The following is a 16740-nucleotide window of genomic DNA, read 5'->3' as shown; positions in this document are numbered from 1 at the left end:
CTGCGTCGGGCTCTGTGCTGACAGCTGGGAGCCTGAAGCCTGTTTTGGATTCTGTGTCTCCTTCTCTCTCTGACCCTCCCCATTCATGCTCTGTCTCTCTCTATCCCAAAAATAAATACACTTTAAAAAAAAATGAAAAAGTCTAGATACGAAAACTTTCCAGGGGGCAGGTGACAGACCCCGCCCCCCAACCTCTGTGGATATAGAACTTCACAGCTTTGAAAGTGATTTCCCATCGTGATCTTGTTTGACCTTCTTGAAGGCCCAAAGCCCAGGGCCGCAATGAGGCTCTCTTTCCAACGAGAAAAGCGAGACGGGAAGGGGAAGGGTTTGCTGGGGGTCAGACGGCTGGTAAATAACAGAGACGGTTGCTTCTCAGCCAATGCCAATTCCGCGCCCCCCTCCCCCCCCAGGGGACATCTGGCAGCGTCTGGAGACATTTTTGGTCGTCACAGCTCCGGGGAGGCGGCGTCCGGCAGCTGGCGGACAGAGGACCGGGGTGCCACTCAACATCCTACAAGGCACAGGACGGCCACGTGCAACAGACGTCAATGTCGGCGCCATGGAGAAACAGCCTGCTCCGTTTTGCTCCAGTCCTGTGCCTCTCTGCAACTTCTCTTCGGCCCCCTCTTCTCTGCATCTCCTATTCCAACTTGATTAAAAGTGAAAACCGACCTGCCAATCACACCCTACAGGAAGTACCTGCGGCTGTGAACGTAACCTTTTGAAGTTTTCTTTAGCGTGGAAATAATCCCTGTCTTTATTACAACGTTCTGCTGGATAATGTCTAACTTGGTCCTAACGGAGAGCATTATACTTGTATGTGTTTTCTTCAGGAGCCCATTATAGTAAAGGAACAAGGCTGCAAAGCCCCCTGGGTAGAGCAGCAGGCCGGGCCTCGGGGCCCTGGAGACTACAGAGGCGGGAAGGTGTGCCTCTCCCCAACCCCCTGCCGCCGCTCCCCGCGCGCTTTCTCACGTGGAACCCGATGGAGGCCCCCAGTGTCCTTCCCAAGAGCATCCCAGCCCTGGCCGGCCCCTTCCTTGGCAGGCCTCCGGCGTCTCGCCGTCCCAACGGGGCAGAGGTGAAACGCTGCCTGGCCCAGACCCTGGGCTGCCAGGCTCTATGCGCGATGCGGAGATTTGGTTCTGAACAGCGGAGCATTCTAAACTGCTGGGTGGACACGTGCTCTGGGACAGCCACCTTACCGAGGGCATGTGGCAGCTACGATTAGTCAAGGGGTTTTGGCTTCCTCCTGGCCTCCGCTTCTCTCTGGGACTTATCGCAAACCCTCTGTTATAGTTTTATTTGATGTACTGTCGGCTTAGTTTCTTTTTTGTCTCTTTGGTTATTGTTATTTCCCCGGGGTTTTGGAGGCTTAGGGTGAAGGGATCACGGTGCTAAGCAGCAGTTTGGAAACCTCAGAGGCAGTGAAATCATACCTCGTGTCTGGGGCGGATCGGCCGTGACCTGAAATGCCACAGCCCTCGTCTGCTTTCCTCGGTGTCCCTGATTAGACTCAACTTCTTTCCATCGACTGGTCCAGAAGATGCTCCGGCGATGTGCCAACGTCTTTGGAGATACAAGCCTCCCCTTACTCTCAAGAGGAGAATGCTGTTCCTGCCGTGCACACTCTAGATCCTCGTTTGCCCAAACCCCTTCTGGACCGGAACTGAACTCCGCCCACCAGACACTGATCAGACTTCTACTCCGAAAGTTTCTCTGCTTGTCATTAAGGTCAGAGGCACCGTGGGTAAGTGTGAGATCTGGGTTCTCTCCACCCCAGGGTTTGGGAAGGGGGTGAAGCGGAGACAGTTGTGGCCCACCCACTTGTTACGGTTGCTGACACGTCGACCCACATCCCAGAAGGAAGGCTTTAGATGGATTCCCCATGGGCATCCGACATGACGGCTCTCCTCCCAAGGATGCCAGACACTCCCCTTGTGTTAGCTTTCCGTGCTGTGTAGCAAATTACCACATGTCCAAGGGCTCAATACCATACCCGCATTTGTAGTCTCACAGTTGCTGCAGGTCGGGGGTCTGGGCATGGCTCACCGGGCCCTCTGCCTGGGGTCTTGCGTGGCTGCGTATCAAGTAGTTGGTGGGGCTGTGTTTTCCTCTGGAGTTTGGGCTCTCCTTGCATGCTCGCATGGTGTTTGGCAGAATTCAGAACCCATTTCCTCGTGGTGGTAGAGCCGAGGCCCCAGCCTTTTACTGGCTGTTGGCTGGAGGGTGCCCTCAGGTCCTCGAAGATGCCCCCTTGCAGATACGGGTTGAATCGTGTCCCCCAAATCTCAGTCCTCCAGTAACTATGAATGGGACCTTACCTGGAAATAGGCAACTGCGGACGATTAAGTTAAGACCAGGTCCCACATAGCCTGGGCCCTAATTCAAAATGACCGTGTCCTTATGAGCAGGGGAAATTTGGACATCACTAAATTTCTGTTGCTAGAGGTATTTTGTCATGGTCGCCCTAAGAAACGAAACCACCTGCCACGTGGGCTTCCCCCACATGGTTGCTCGCTCTATCAAGGAGGCAAGGGGGTCTTTCTCTCTGGTTTGTGAAGATGGGCCTTCCATAACGTAACCCAAGCAGGGGAGTGAACTCCCACCATCTTGGCCGTGTGCTGTGGGTTAGAAGCAAATTACAGGTCTCAAGGGGGGAAGATTTCACAAAGACAGGGCTACCGAGAGAGGTCACCGGGGCCATACCCCCTGTGGACCCGGGAACACATCAGGCTTTGACACGATCTCAATCAATTGCCAGCCTTGTCGTCTTTAGCCAGGCACGGGGTCACGGCCTTGTAAATGTTGGCCCAAGACCAAGTCCTCACGTCCACGGTGAAACAAGGCAAAACAAAAGTTCAAGGTCATGGGTTTTCCATTAAACTGGATTTATTCAATTTAAAGAGATATCTGAATTCTTGTCATCAAACTGTCCCTCTTTTAAAGAAATAACGGTGACAATAGAGCATATGGGGCATTTGGAGTGTGTGTGTGTGTGTGTGTGTGTGTGTGTGTATTTGGCAAAAGAAGTTGGAAACTCTATCCCGTTTCCTCTAAGCAAAGAACAGGTTGGATAGACCCATCACATCTGAGAACCCCTGGTCTGGAGCATGAGGCAGACTCTGAAGAAGCAGCCCAGACTGGGGCAGGGGGGGCACAGACGGAGCTCACCGAGGCTCCACTGCCCACCCGGAGCCCAGCTAAGCCGATCTCCAGGGACATACTGGCTGCTCCTCTCTCCAATCCGATCCGAGAGCCCCGGCCCTCCTCAGGGCCAGATCACCAGAAAGGTGCAGGCTGAGACCACGATTTAGTATCATGCTCTGCGCTTTCATCCACGGTCGATAGAAGAAATGGCCATTTTCTGAGAAACCGCTGTCAGGAAAACCATCCGTTAGGTTGTTCTTTGCCCCTTATTCAGAGCCCTTGGGATAAAAGTCTCTTTAAAGTTAAGCATTGGACGAAGTTTGCTTTTCTTGGCAAACATATATATTTTTTCTTCTGTAGACAATGAGAGCTCTATGGCAATTAGAATTGTGTTTCTCCTTTTGCCGTGGTTTCCAGGAAGACTAGAGAAAGTCCTTTGTGTTGCACTGATCTAGTTTTCCAGAGCCGTAGTTGTACTTTGACATCTGCTGCCGGCCTCGCTCCTCCCCTTCTCGTGTTTTTACGTCGCTCTTTGGCGTATGGGTTGGCACCCTCCGTGCCTCTAATCGTAAGTCAACTCAGATCTTTTGGGGAGTGTCTGGGTATAAACAGCGGGCAAGCTTCTCAGAGCTGCTATAAGGATTGGTGAGGTTATATGCATGAGAATGTTCCATAAACAGTGGCTATGAAAACACACACACACAAAAACACACATACCCCGACGTTAAGTGTGACCTGTCGGTCAGAGCGTGGCTTAAACATATAACAGTGGGAAGGCCTGGTCAACCGTATTCATATGCGGAATGTCCTAGGTTTTCATAATTTTTAATTTGTGGTTCTCAGCAGGTTTTGCTGTCCACATGGCCACGTCTTTTCTCTCTGAATAGACATTCAACTTCTCTACTGTCTCCGTGATGCTCCAGCTTCTTGTGCAGGTGTGGGTTCCCCCAGAGTTGAGGCCAAGATGAGGATTTGGGTATAAGTAGCCTATTTCGGAGGTGTGCATATTAGTGCGGGGTAAGAAGGGTGTGCAGGGGGTTGAATTGTCCCCCCAAATGATACATCCACATCCTAATATCCACTTCCTATGAGTGTGACCTTATTTCCAAATTATTACTATTTTTTAAAAAGTTTATTTATTTATTTTGAGAGAGAGGGAGAGTGTGAGCAGGGAAGGGGCAGAGAGAGAGGGAGAGAGAGAATCCCAAGCAGGCTCTGTGCTGTCGCCGTGGAGCCTGACTCGGGGCCCGATCCCACAAACTGTGAGATCATGACCTGAGCTCAAATCGAGTCGGATGCTGAACCAACTGAGCCACCCAGGCGCCCCTACCTTGTTTCTAAATGAGTTCATTGCCGATGTAACTAAGTTAGGGATCTTGAGATGAGATCATCCTGGATTTAGGGTGGGCCCTAACTCCAATGGTAGGTGTCTCTCTATAAGAGAAGACTGAGATTTGACATACAGGGACACAGGACATAAGGCCATGTGACCACAGAAGAGATGTGCATTGGCACGCCAAGGAGCCCCGGGAGCCCCCAGAAGCTGGAAAGGGTGGAGGGTCCTCCCCAAGGGCCTCCAGAGGGAGCGTGGCCTCCCGGGGCCCAGATGTCAGACTTCTGGCCTCCAGGACCAGGAACGAATAGGTTTCTGCTGTTTCAAGTTCCCCATTTGCAGACATTGGTTTCAGCAGCCCCAGGACATGCATGAGGGCACGACCCAGCTTGTTACACCTGTGGGGTCGGGTCAGGGGACCCGCACCTTGGAAGTGGCCTGCTGTGGGGAGGCAGAGTGGGTCTCAGTGGCGAGAGACGGCCCCCGACAGGGGACGGCACAGCTGAAGCTGGGTTGGGCCCGGGGCACGGAGCATCCCAGGGAAGGGTGAGCACCTCCAGGGATGGCTACCGGCCTCCGCTGTCCGGCCCTCGCTGGCCTCTCCGGCCTCAGCCCCTTTCCACCTGTGTCCATCAGTCTGAACACCTTGGTCGCGTCGTGCCAGCTCTTCCAGGATTCTTCGCCCACAGTCCCCTCCCCTCGTGCGTCATCGGCCTGCCTGTTTCGTGCTGGGCGTGTACCACTTAGGGTTTGAGTTGACCGCAGGTGACAGACATCCACACAGGAGCAGCCTGCGCACGGTAGGGGCTGACTTCTCTCTGGCGTGAGAGGCCAGAGACGTTTCAGGATGGTGCGGCTGCCCAAGGACATGAGGCCCAAGGTCACGGCAGAACTCTTGACCTCTCCTCCCAGGGTGTCCCACGAGGCCCGCTGCGGCTGGAGGCACCAGGCGTTTGCTTCAGGCAGTAAGAAGGGGAAAGGGCGCAGAGCAAAGGCACGGGACATCCTGGAAATCACCCGGCGACCGTGGCTTGTGTCTCCTGGCCAGAGCCGGGTCCTGTGACTGCCTCTCGCTGCGGGGAAACCTGGGAAATGTGTTTGTTTTTCAGACGGGCACACGGTCTTTCCTCCCTCCTCTGCCCCACATACTGTTGTGTTACAACGAAGGGGACTGTATTAGTTTGTCAAGGCCAGCACAGCAAATACCACAACAGTGGGGCTTCCGTGACCGAAGTTCATTCTCTCGCTCTTGTGGAGGCTACAAGTCCAAAGTCAAAGTGGTGGCAGGGCCCTGTTCCCTCCCAGGGCTACGGGCAACCGTCCTGTTCCACGTTCGTCTCCCAGCTTCAGAAGGTCGCTGGCCATCTTTGGTGCTCCTTGGCTTGTGGCGGCTTCACCCCCGTCTCTGTCCCCATGGTCGCGTGGCCTTCCTCCCTGCACGTCTCCGTCTCTGCGTCTCTTCCCCTCTCCCGAGGACGACACCGGTCACATTGGATTCAGGGCCTGGCCTGCTCCGGTGTGACCCCGTCTTAACTCTGCATCTGCAATGACCCTATTTCCCAATAAGGTCACGTCCGAAGGTTCAGGGAAGGACGTGAAGTCTGGAGGGACACTGTCCAGGCAAGTGCAGGGATCAAGGCTATCGGCCAGGGAGTTAGCCGTGTCTCCACAAGGTCTCGGCTGAGCTGACCCTTCCTCCGGGAAACCTCCTCTGACTTCCCCAAGGCCAAGGGAGCGGCCCCTCTTACGAGGCCTCAGAGCACGCTGTTTTTCCCAGCATGGTGGCTGTCCTATAATTGTCTATCGGCTTGTCTAAATTGCTCACGGGCCAGAGGGCAGGGAGCTCCGCGTGGGCCTCTCCCTGACCTCCACTCCTTGGGGTCCGGCTTCAGTGAATGTCACTTGCCACTGGCTTTAAGTGACTCTTGAGTGGGCTGACACATAAGGGGACGTATTTCCTTGCCCAAGAGGAAGTCCGGAGGTGGGTCGACAGCAGGCTCAGGAAGTCAGGGCTTGGGCTTTGCCTGTGCCCTCCTCATGGGTTAGCTTCGGTTTCAGGCGAGGAGCAAGATGGTGGCCTCAGTTCTAGATGAGCAGTTTTCCAGAAGGATATTTCCCAGGCTCTCCTGTTGTGCCAGGATGGGTCACACGTCCTTTGGTCAACCAGTTGCTGGAAAGGCCTGGCTTGGACTAATCCTCTAAATGTGGGCAGATGTTTGGGGATTCAACCAACAGGAACACTCCACTCTGTTAATAAATATACTCGTTCTTGTTGCTTTGCTGTCTTTCCTTTGGGCCTGGGGCAGAGCTCTGCTTGCAGTGGCCTTCACAGTGCATGACTTTGAAAACTCCAAAGAGCCAGCTCAAAGCCCTGGAGGCATTTCGTAGGATCAGAAGAACCCATGGAAACATGTTTCCTCTACCTTGGGCCAGACTCGCCTGATGACTGCTCCTTCATGCCAGCTCTCATGGAGGTCAGCTGAGGTAATGACTTGATGTTCTTTCTTGGCAGGAACCAGCTTCTTTCTTGGGAAGTCACATATGCCCGAGCGAGGGCTCCCAGGCTTCTGGGAGGTCAGGGTTGTGGGTGAACAGGTTCCACCGAGGGTCCGAATGAGGGTGGCTTGGCCCGAAAGCTGGTCAGGGGACAGACAGATGCCCTCAGTAACTCGGGATTTTGGCTGTGACTGGATAGCAAAAGAAGGGGTGTGGGGACTGGGGGGCCCTGGTGACGTGAAGACTAAGAAATCACAGGACAAGTTCTATCTTTATTTAGACGCGTTCCTGCCAGAATAGAGAACTGTCGGTAGTGTTTCTGCTTCCAGAGTAAGGGCAGATGAAGTCCCCTTTGGGGGGCACGTATCCATCCATCTTGTACCCCTACCTGAGGCCTTTCAGCCAGCTGAGGGGGGTGAGGTGTTGACCGGATGGCACCCCAGGTGTGCCTGCCCCTCCCCTGTTTGGAACAGCCACCCGCTTCATCTGTAGCCTCCTAGTTTTGTTTTTAGGAAGAAAAAATGATGATGGTAATAGGTAAGTTTGCCAAGCACCCAGCGTGTGTTATGGACGGCACCTAGGATGCCTCGTTTAATCTGGAGAGAAAAATGCGCTGTTCCTAGGCGGGCTCCTCGTCTGTGCCACGCGTGCTGGGCTGGAGGCGCGGGAAGGCGCGGCACCTGCCCAGAGCCCCTCGGCTGGGTCGGGGTGCGAGCAGGGTCTGAGCTAGACCACCACCCGATCTGCTTCTTGAAATCATGCAGCCTCTCATCGATCGCCTCTCCAGTCTGCCCAAACGGTAACATTTTCGTGGCCAAAACTGGAGTAGTTCTTCCAGTTTGCTAGCCTACTGCAGTTTGACCGCACGCTAAGCGATGGAAATGTGTGTTTTTCTCACGAGACACAGCCACTTTTGATGTGTTATTTGTAAGGACAAAAGGGTGGTAGTGGACAGAAACAGACTTGCTGAACAAGCTAGGAGAAGTCCGAACGGTAGAGTGCGATGCCGTTGTACAAACACAATAATGAGCATCGTTATGTATCTTTATCTGTATGTTGACTATATACGTAGTCATGGAATGACTTCCAGTATACGGTGAGTGGAAAAACCCCAAGGTGCAGAATAACATTCACAGTGTTCTGCTTTTTATGTAGGAAGGGGGAGAACAGGTACGTATGTACGTACGTACTTTAATTTTCAGAAAAAAAAAACAAACCAAAGGAAGAATGAAAAAATAAACCAAAAACGACTTACTATGGGAATCTGGGTGAGAGACAGAAACGTGCATGACCCTTGTGAGGACCTATTTTATCGTATAGACTTGATTTGGCAATCTTGCAAGTATTTCACATAATGAAAAACAAAAACAGGGGTGCCTGGGTGGCTCCGTCGGTTAAATGTCTGAGTCTTGATTTCGGCTCAGGTCGTGATCTCACACTTTGTAAGACGGAACCCCGTGTTGGGTTCTGTGCAGAAAAAGCTCGGAGCCTGCTTGAGATTCTCTCTCTCTCTCTCTCTCTCTCTCTCCCCCTCTCTCTGCCCGGCCCCTGCTCACGCACACACACACGCTCTCTCTCTCTCCAGATGAACTTTAAAAAAAACCAAGCAAGCAAATAAATAAATAAATAAATACAACCCCCTAAAAATTAAAAACAAATGGAAATACATAAATCTAAGGAATATCAAACTGGTGCCCAACAACACACACCAAAAGAATTATTTGAAATGATTTTAAAGCAGCCTTTGGACTCTCTGTCCCTAGTGGAATATGTCCTAGGGATAAAAGGAATAGTAAATAAGTCTTAACTCGTTTTCAAACGTCTTATTTCCAGTAACAATATTGGTATTATTGCAAGGATAAGGTGAGTTAAAGCAAAGGACAATTATGTCAATATCTTTAGGAAGCAAGGCTTTCTTCTTTTTTTTTAAAATTTTTTTTAATGTTTATTTATTTTTGAGAGACACAGAGACAGAATGTGAGTGGGTTAGGGGCAGAGAGAGAGGGAGACACAGAGGCAGAAGCAGGCTGCAGGCTGTGAGCTGTCGGCACAGAGCCCGACGCGGGGCTCGAACTCACGAGCTGTGAGATTGTGACCTGAGGCGAAGTTGGATGCTCAACCAACTGAGCCACCCGGGCGCCCCAGGAAGCAAGACTTTCAGTTTAAAAGTAAAGTAAAACTCTATCATCTTAATACTGGAATTGGAAATATCAGTATGAACTCGTGGTTATTTTTCCCTTTTTAAAAAAGATTAATCGGGCCTCTAGAGCTGACGACTAGTCTCCAGGAGCAGGAGGGGTCACACCTCCAGGAAGTGACCACCAAGCCCAGAATGTGTGACTTTCCATAGGACAAATGGTTTCTTTAACAAGGATATAGCAAAGAATAAAAAACAAGGCAGGGGGAGAGGGGAGGAGAGATCTCCCGATTAAAAGAAATGTAAAAGACGTATCAGTCAGATGCACTACGTACCCTGTGTGTGCAACCTCATGCAGTAAATGAGCTGTGGAAAGGAACGTTTGAGATAATGAGAAAAACGTGGCTGCTTGGATATTAGATGATAATCTCGTTAATGCCTTTGGCTGTGAGAGCGGAACTGTGGTTACGTAAAAAAGGGTCTTCATCTCGCGGTCCGTGAGTTCAAGCCCCGCGTCAGGCTCTGGGCTGATGGCTCAGAGCCTGGAGCCTGTTTCCGATTCTGTGTCTCCCTCTCTCTCTGCCCCTCCCCCGTTCATGCTCTGTCTCTCTCTGTCCCAAAAATAAATAAACGTTGAAAAAAAAAATTAAAAAAAAAAAAGAGCAGTAGACAAAACAGATTGGCAGAATACTGAAAATGACAGAGTCTGGGTGGGGGGTACAGGGAGATTTGTTGTATCATCCTCTCAACTTTGGCGTGTGCCTGATCGTTTCCACAATAAAAGTTTAAAAATAACGGAAAAGAGCCTTTTTATAATTGAAAAAAATTGTAGCTCGTTTTTGTACTTCCTTGGCTCATTTCTGGCGCAGAAAAACTTTGCTTTGCTTTTCTCTAAGGCCCGACCCAGATCTCACCTCCTCTGTGAAGCCTTCCCCTGAAACAGCTTGTCCCTAGTGAACTTCCGTTTTGGTCCTTTGTCGTGCTCTCATGTAGCCAGTGTCATTTGATAACATCAGCTGGCTTTTCGTGCCCCGAAGTCAGGTTCGACACGTGGGTCCGCTACTTGTTAGTTACATGACATTAGAGAAATTACTCAGCCACAGTTGTTTCTCTGTAAAAGGACACGGGATAGCGGATGTTGTCAAGGGTTTGGCCCAATGCCTGGCACATGGTTCGAGCCCAACCATGAGTAGTTGAGTAGAAGGTGCCATCTCTTCCTCCAAAATGTCAAGGTTGGTGTCATGGATGGAATTGTGTCCCTCAAGTTCATGTGTTGAAATCCTAACACTCCGTACCTTAGAATGTGACCTTGTTTGGAAATAGGGTCGTTGCAGCTGTCATCAGTTAAGATGAGGTCATGCTGGAGGCGGGTGGGCCCCTAATCCATATGACTGGTATCTTTATAAAGGAGAGAAATCTGGACCCCAATAGGTATATGGGGAGAATGCCCTGTGAAATGAAGATGGCTGTCTGAAAGCCAAGGACGGAGGCCTGGAACAGATCCTTTCCTCACAGCCTAGAGGAATTCAAGCCAAGCCTTTCCAGCACCTGGTTGACCAAAGGGCGTGTGACCCATCCTGGCACAACAGGAGAGCCTGGGAAATATCCTTCTGGAAAACTGCTCATCTAGAACTGAGGCCACCATCTTGCTCCTCGCCTGAAACCGAAGCTAACCCATGAGGAGGGCACAGGCAAAGCCCAAGCCCTGACTTCCTGAGCCTGCTGTCGACCCACCTCCGGACTTCCTCTTGGGCAAGGAAATACGTCCCCTTATGTGTCAGCCCACTCAAGAGTCACTTAAAGCCAGTGGCAAGTGACATTCACTGAAGCCGGACCCCAAGGAGTGGAGGTCAGGGAGAGGCCCACGCGGAGCTCCCTGCCCTCTGGCCCGTGAGCAATTTAGACAAGCCGATAGACAATTATAGGACAGCCACCATGCTGGGAAAAACAGCGTGCTCTGAGGCCTCGTAAGAGGGGCCGCTCCCTTGGCCTTGGGGAAGTCAGAGGAGGTTTCCCGGAGGAAGGGTCAGCTCAGCCGAGACCTTGTGGAGACACGGCTAACTCCCTGGCCGATAGCCTTGATCCCTGCACTTGCCTGGACAGTGTCCCTCCAGACTTCACGTCCTTCCCTGAACCTTCGGACGTGACCTTATTGGGAAATAGGGTCATTGCAGATGCAGAGTTAAGACGGGGTCACACCGGAGCAGGCCAGGCCCTGAATCCAATGTGACCGGTGTCGTCCTCGGGAGAGGGGAAGAGACGCAGAGACGGAGACGTGCAGGGAGGAAGGCCACGCGACCATGGGGACAGAGACGGGGGTGAAGCCGCCACAAGCCAAGGAGCACCAAAGATGGCCAGCGACCTTCTGAAGCTGGGAGACGAACGTGGAACAGGACGGTTGCCCGTAGCCCTGGGAGGGAACAGGGCCCTGCCACCACTTTGACTTTGGACTTGTAGCCTCCACAAGAGCGAGAGAATGAACTTTGGTCGCGGAAGCCCCACTGTTGTGGTATTTGCTGTGCTGGCCTTGACAAACTAATACGTTTGGGACTCCTGTCTTTGTGTCCCAACATCACCTGCCTTCTTCAGATGGATGGGAGGCAATATGCCACTGTTAAGGGTGTTGATGTCGACAAGGAGGAGCTTCATAATGGGGCTCTATTGCCCCATTTCAAGGTTCCTGTCTGGGTTTCTCAGCCTGGCCACATCTCTCTTTCTCTGACGATGTTACTGATTCATTACGTTAGGTCCCACCCACGCCCTACCAGGCACACTCCCACGTGCATGTGCACACCCACACCCACACCCACACCCACACCCACACACCATTTTACTTCTAATGCTCTGATCAACAGTATCCAACTATTTGCCAGAACATTCCCGAGGGAATGAAACCTTGGGAAAGGCCAGCGCTGTCACAGAGTGATGTAAAGAAATGATTTATCCATCCAGTGGCTTAGACGAAACGCTGTAGGCACGGTTGTACAAACATCCTGAGGTCAGTCCGATGTGAGTTACTCCTGAGGAAGCACTAAATCCTGGGTCCTAGAAACTGACGTTACAAAGCTGGGGGCGAGGGGCCCCGGTAGCTCCAGACATCTGAGAGTTTCTCCAGCTCTCCTGTCCTCAGGTCACTGCCGCGTCCAGCCCCAAAGGGTAACTCTTCCTTTGGCAGCCGTGGATCTAGCAAATTCAGTCTGGTGGTTCGAAGGATCTCCAATCCCCGGGTCCACTAACTTTTCACTTCTCGGATTCTTGCGGTGGCCCGAGATGTCATGAAGGGAGCCACTCTGGGGTGCAAAGGACAGGCAAGAACAGGAAGGGGAGCTGGAACCCGGCCCCCAGGGCGAGGAAGAATAGATACAGGTGTCTACAACGCCCGCGGGCACGGTTTTTGCCAACAGCCACGATCCCAACCCTGAAAGTTTTGGTAGACCAGTTTGTGTTACCTTGAAGACCTAGGGATTTCTTGTAACCATGGAAACATAAACCCAGGCATTAAGAAGCCGGGGAGAAAACTGCTAGTGTTGCCTTGACAACAGATAAAAACCCAAGTCTTTGTTGTTAGTAGAGATAATGCACCTTCAGCCTTTTAAATTCATTTACTTGCGGGGAAGAAAGAGGCTGGAGTGGGCTTGAGTACCTTCCGGAAACAGAGGATTGGTGGAAGCCTTGGCTGGGGAGGGGGCATCTTTCCAAGGTTCGCCCTGCTGAGTGGCAGGGGGTCAAGTTCTCCCTTACAAGTGGCTGAGATGTTCCCGAGAGTCTGTACAAAGGGCCAGTGTCCTCACACCCTAACGACACCCCCCCCTGCCCTGCTGTTCCCTCACTCTGTGGGTTATTCAAGTGGGTGACCTCCACTCCTGCGCTGTTCTGTTTCCGCACTGACTCACAGGGGATGTGACTTCTTGCCAGGAGCCGAGATCCCATCGGTATCGGGATATTCGAGAGCCTTACCCCCTCTAAAATCCCGCCCCTCCACCTGTTTAAGAAAGGGGGGGAAATGTCAAGATACGCTTCTTCCGGTGGCAGGAGCCACTCTGCCATCCCAGGGCGTCTGCAACCCAGGGAAGATCATCCTCGAGTTGGCTGGTAAATAGTCATAGCTCTGGGCCACGTCCAGGTTCAATGACCACATTCCACCAAGAGGCTACTTTCCTTCCGGAACAGCCTCAGAGGATGTCGGACCTCCACATGGCCTGAAGCTTTCTGAGTGGGTGCTCAGATGGGGGAGTGTCCTCAAGCCACCTTCAGGGGACCGGTAAGAGGCTTTCTGTTCTAACCGGAAGAACAATGACGTTGGGCTTTCTTGGTGCTGAAGTGTCAGCACTCTGTGGGGGAAGAGAGCACAGACAGATGAAAGGAAAATTGGAGCACAGGCTTCTTTAAAGTCATTACGTTGCCGAGTTTAGGATTTGGACCCCTATTCAGTCTAGAGAACATTGAGTAAAATGAGAAAGAAACACAGCGAAATATTTATGACATAAGTGATGAGGACAAATGGAGAGGCTCTCCATCCATCCGGCCCTGATCTCGGCCCTGCCTCAAAAACCGATGCCCTCAAATGATTACTTTAACCCAATATGTTGACATATAGAGAATAGTATTTTGAGAAATACAGAGAAGGTGTTTAATGGAAGCACTTAAAATTTTTTTTAATGTTTACTTAATTTTTTTGATGTTTATTTATTTTTGAGACAGAGAGACAGAGTACGAGCCAGGAGAGGGGCAGAGAGAGAGAGAGAGAGAGAGACATAGAATCTGAAGCAGGATCCAGGCTCTGAGCTGTCAGCACAGAGCCCGATGCGGGCTCAAACTCACAAAACGTGAGATCGTGACCTGAGCCAAAGTGGACGCTTGTCCAACTGAGCCACCCAGGTGCCCCTAATGTTTATTTATTTTTTGAGAGGCAGAGCACAAGCCAGGGAGGAGCAGAGAGAGAGGGAGACGCAGAATCAGAAGCAGGCTCCAGGCTCTGAGCTGTCAGCACAGAGCCCAATGCAGGGATTGAACTCACGGACTATGAGATCATGACCTGAGCCCAAGTCAGACGCTTAACTGACTGAGCCACTCAGGCGCCCCGGGAGTGCTTTATAATGTGCCAGGGGTCTGTCTTCTGGCTCAAGCCAACGCCTGGATCTCTCCCTGTAGCCTGACAGGAAAACTCAGCATGGAGAGTTGGGGATTACCCTGATTTATCAATTCAAGGACTACTTATTATGATACGACAGGAGCATTTTTAAGTAGATTTCATTCATTCAGTTGCTATTGACAGCCTGCTTTGTGTTGGAAACACTTGGCTGGGGATGTGGTCAGGGCCAACTAGGAACTTGGAGATAAATATCTTGGCTGTTCTACAGACACCATTTAATTCAAGAATGTGCAGATTTCACAACTGTCTTGTAGAACATCAACTATATCAATAGCACAAAACAAACAGACAAACAAACAACACAAACAAACAAAGCCTCTGGAGAGGAAAAGCTTTCAGCTGGGCTCAAAGCCACAATTTACAGAGGTAGTCAAGAACATCCTCCCTGACCCAGGAGGTTACAGGGCCTCAGACTTTCTTTTATCAGCCCAATTTCCTCATATTAAATTTGCCCCCAAATGGAACACTGTTATTGAAAATCAGCACATTTGTGAATTAGAAAATGATCCAAAAGCATTAAAAATACAGGAGATAAATCAATTGTGACACATTGCTTTTTGGTTGACTTGGTAGCCATTGAACTTGCGGAGCTGAAGTACATTTCATAAAAAGCTGCTTTATTAATAAAGATCAGACTACGATATTTCTTATTACGTCCGGGATAAGAATCGAAGCCGTGCGGGGGTTGTTTTGGGTGACAGTTTCCAGCCACTGCTTTCCACACAGGAGTGAGATAACGTGAATTAATCGTCACTGCTCCTGGATGCGTTTTGCAAGTTCCCTTAAAAAATAATCAAAAGAAAGTGTCCAGAAAGCCCCATCAATCATCTGTCTTTGGCTTTTTTCCCTGTGCAGGCTGTCATGACTCCACACTCATGCTGTTCCTTTTTCTCCTGTTTCAAGCAACCGCCTTTTAAAGAATAGATTTTCCGACCGGGGATTAGGGAATTGATTAGGTGGTGACAGGATGCTCCTGACATTTCCAGGAGTGGGGAGGAAAGCGGGAATTTTAAAGCGGATGAATCACCGGGGGTTTCAAGCCGGAGCACATGGCTTATTCTGAAAGGCGACACTGCACTTTTGCGTCTTGAAGGTCAAATGGTGGAGAAAAACCTAATCCGCTGACTCATGGAGAGCAGGCAGCAGGGGATGGGGGACCGCACAGGTGGATCCCAGCTCTGAGAAGAAAGTTTTTTCTTTCTCATTTTTTTAATATAATTATTGACAAATTGGCTTCCATACAACACCCAGTGCTCATCCCAACAGGCGCCCTCCTCCGTGCCCATCACCCACCCCCCATCAACAAGCCTTAGTTTGTTCTCAGTCCTTAAGAGTCTCTTATGGTTCGCCTCCCTCCCTCTCTGTAACTTTTCTCCCCCCCCCCTTCCCCCCGGTCTTCTGTTGAGTTTCTCAGAATCCACATATGAGTGAAACCATATGGTATCTGTCTTTCTCTGCCTGGCTTATTTCACTTAGCATCACACTCTCCAGTTCCATCCACGTTGCTACAAAAGGCCATATTTCATTCTTTCTCACTGCCACATAGTATTCCATTGTGTACATAAACCACAATTTCTTTATCCATTCGTCAGTCGATGGACATTTAGGCTCTTTCCATAATTTGGCTATTGAAAGTGTTGCTATAAACATTGGGGTACAAGGGCCCCTGTGCATCAGCACTCCTGTATCCCTTGGGTCAATTCCTAGCAGTGCTACTGCTGAGTCCTAGGGTAGATCTATTTTGAATTTTTGGAGGAACCTCCACACCGTTTTCCAGAGCGACGGCACCAGTTTGCATTCCCACCAACAAGGCAAGAGGGTTCCCGTTTCTCCACATCCTCGCCAGCATCTAGAGTCTCCCGTTTTGTTCATTTTAGCCACTCTGACCGGCGTGAGGTCGTATCTCTCTGAGAAGAAAGTTGACTCTCCCCTGGCCTCTGAGGAGAGCCCAAGAGGAGGGGTCTGGGCCTCTGGTACAACTGTCCTCATTCTCCCCTGCTGGAGCTGTGAGCAGGTGAGACAGTCTTCAAGGTGACAGTGGAAAAATACCACGTCGCCCAGGAAGTTCTGATGCTCGAGAGATTTCTTTTTGCATGATGGTTTGGTCACCCGTTCTCTTTCAAGGTGCCTGCTAGGTCCCTGGCACGATGAAAGACGTTGGGGTTTCTACTGCGGGGCTGAGACGTCTCACAAATCAGGTCGTGTTTGGAAGGATCTTGCCCTTGATCAGCGGGACAGAGAGAGATGTGGCTGCTGAAACCCCAGCCTGGCCACATCTGAGCTGACCAGCTTGAGCCCGACCTTACTCCCCGGCTTGATGAATTCCTTTGGAAGTTAGCCAGTCTGGGGTGGGGGCGCTTGGGTCACTTACCCCCCCAAAGAATCTTGAGGAATGGGAAGCTAACGTTTGTTGTGTGAGGGCAGCTCTGGGCATGTGGTGAGCACTCATCAAGAAGGGCATTTTCACCA

The sequence above is a fragment of the Prionailurus viverrinus genome, chromosome A3, assembly GCF_022837055.1.
Source record: "Prionailurus viverrinus isolate Anna chromosome A3, UM_Priviv_1.0, whole genome shotgun sequence".
Classification (NCBI taxonomy): domain Eukaryota; kingdom Metazoa; phylum Chordata; class Mammalia; order Carnivora; family Felidae; genus Prionailurus; species Prionailurus viverrinus.
This window is presented reverse-complemented; position numbering follows the sequence as displayed.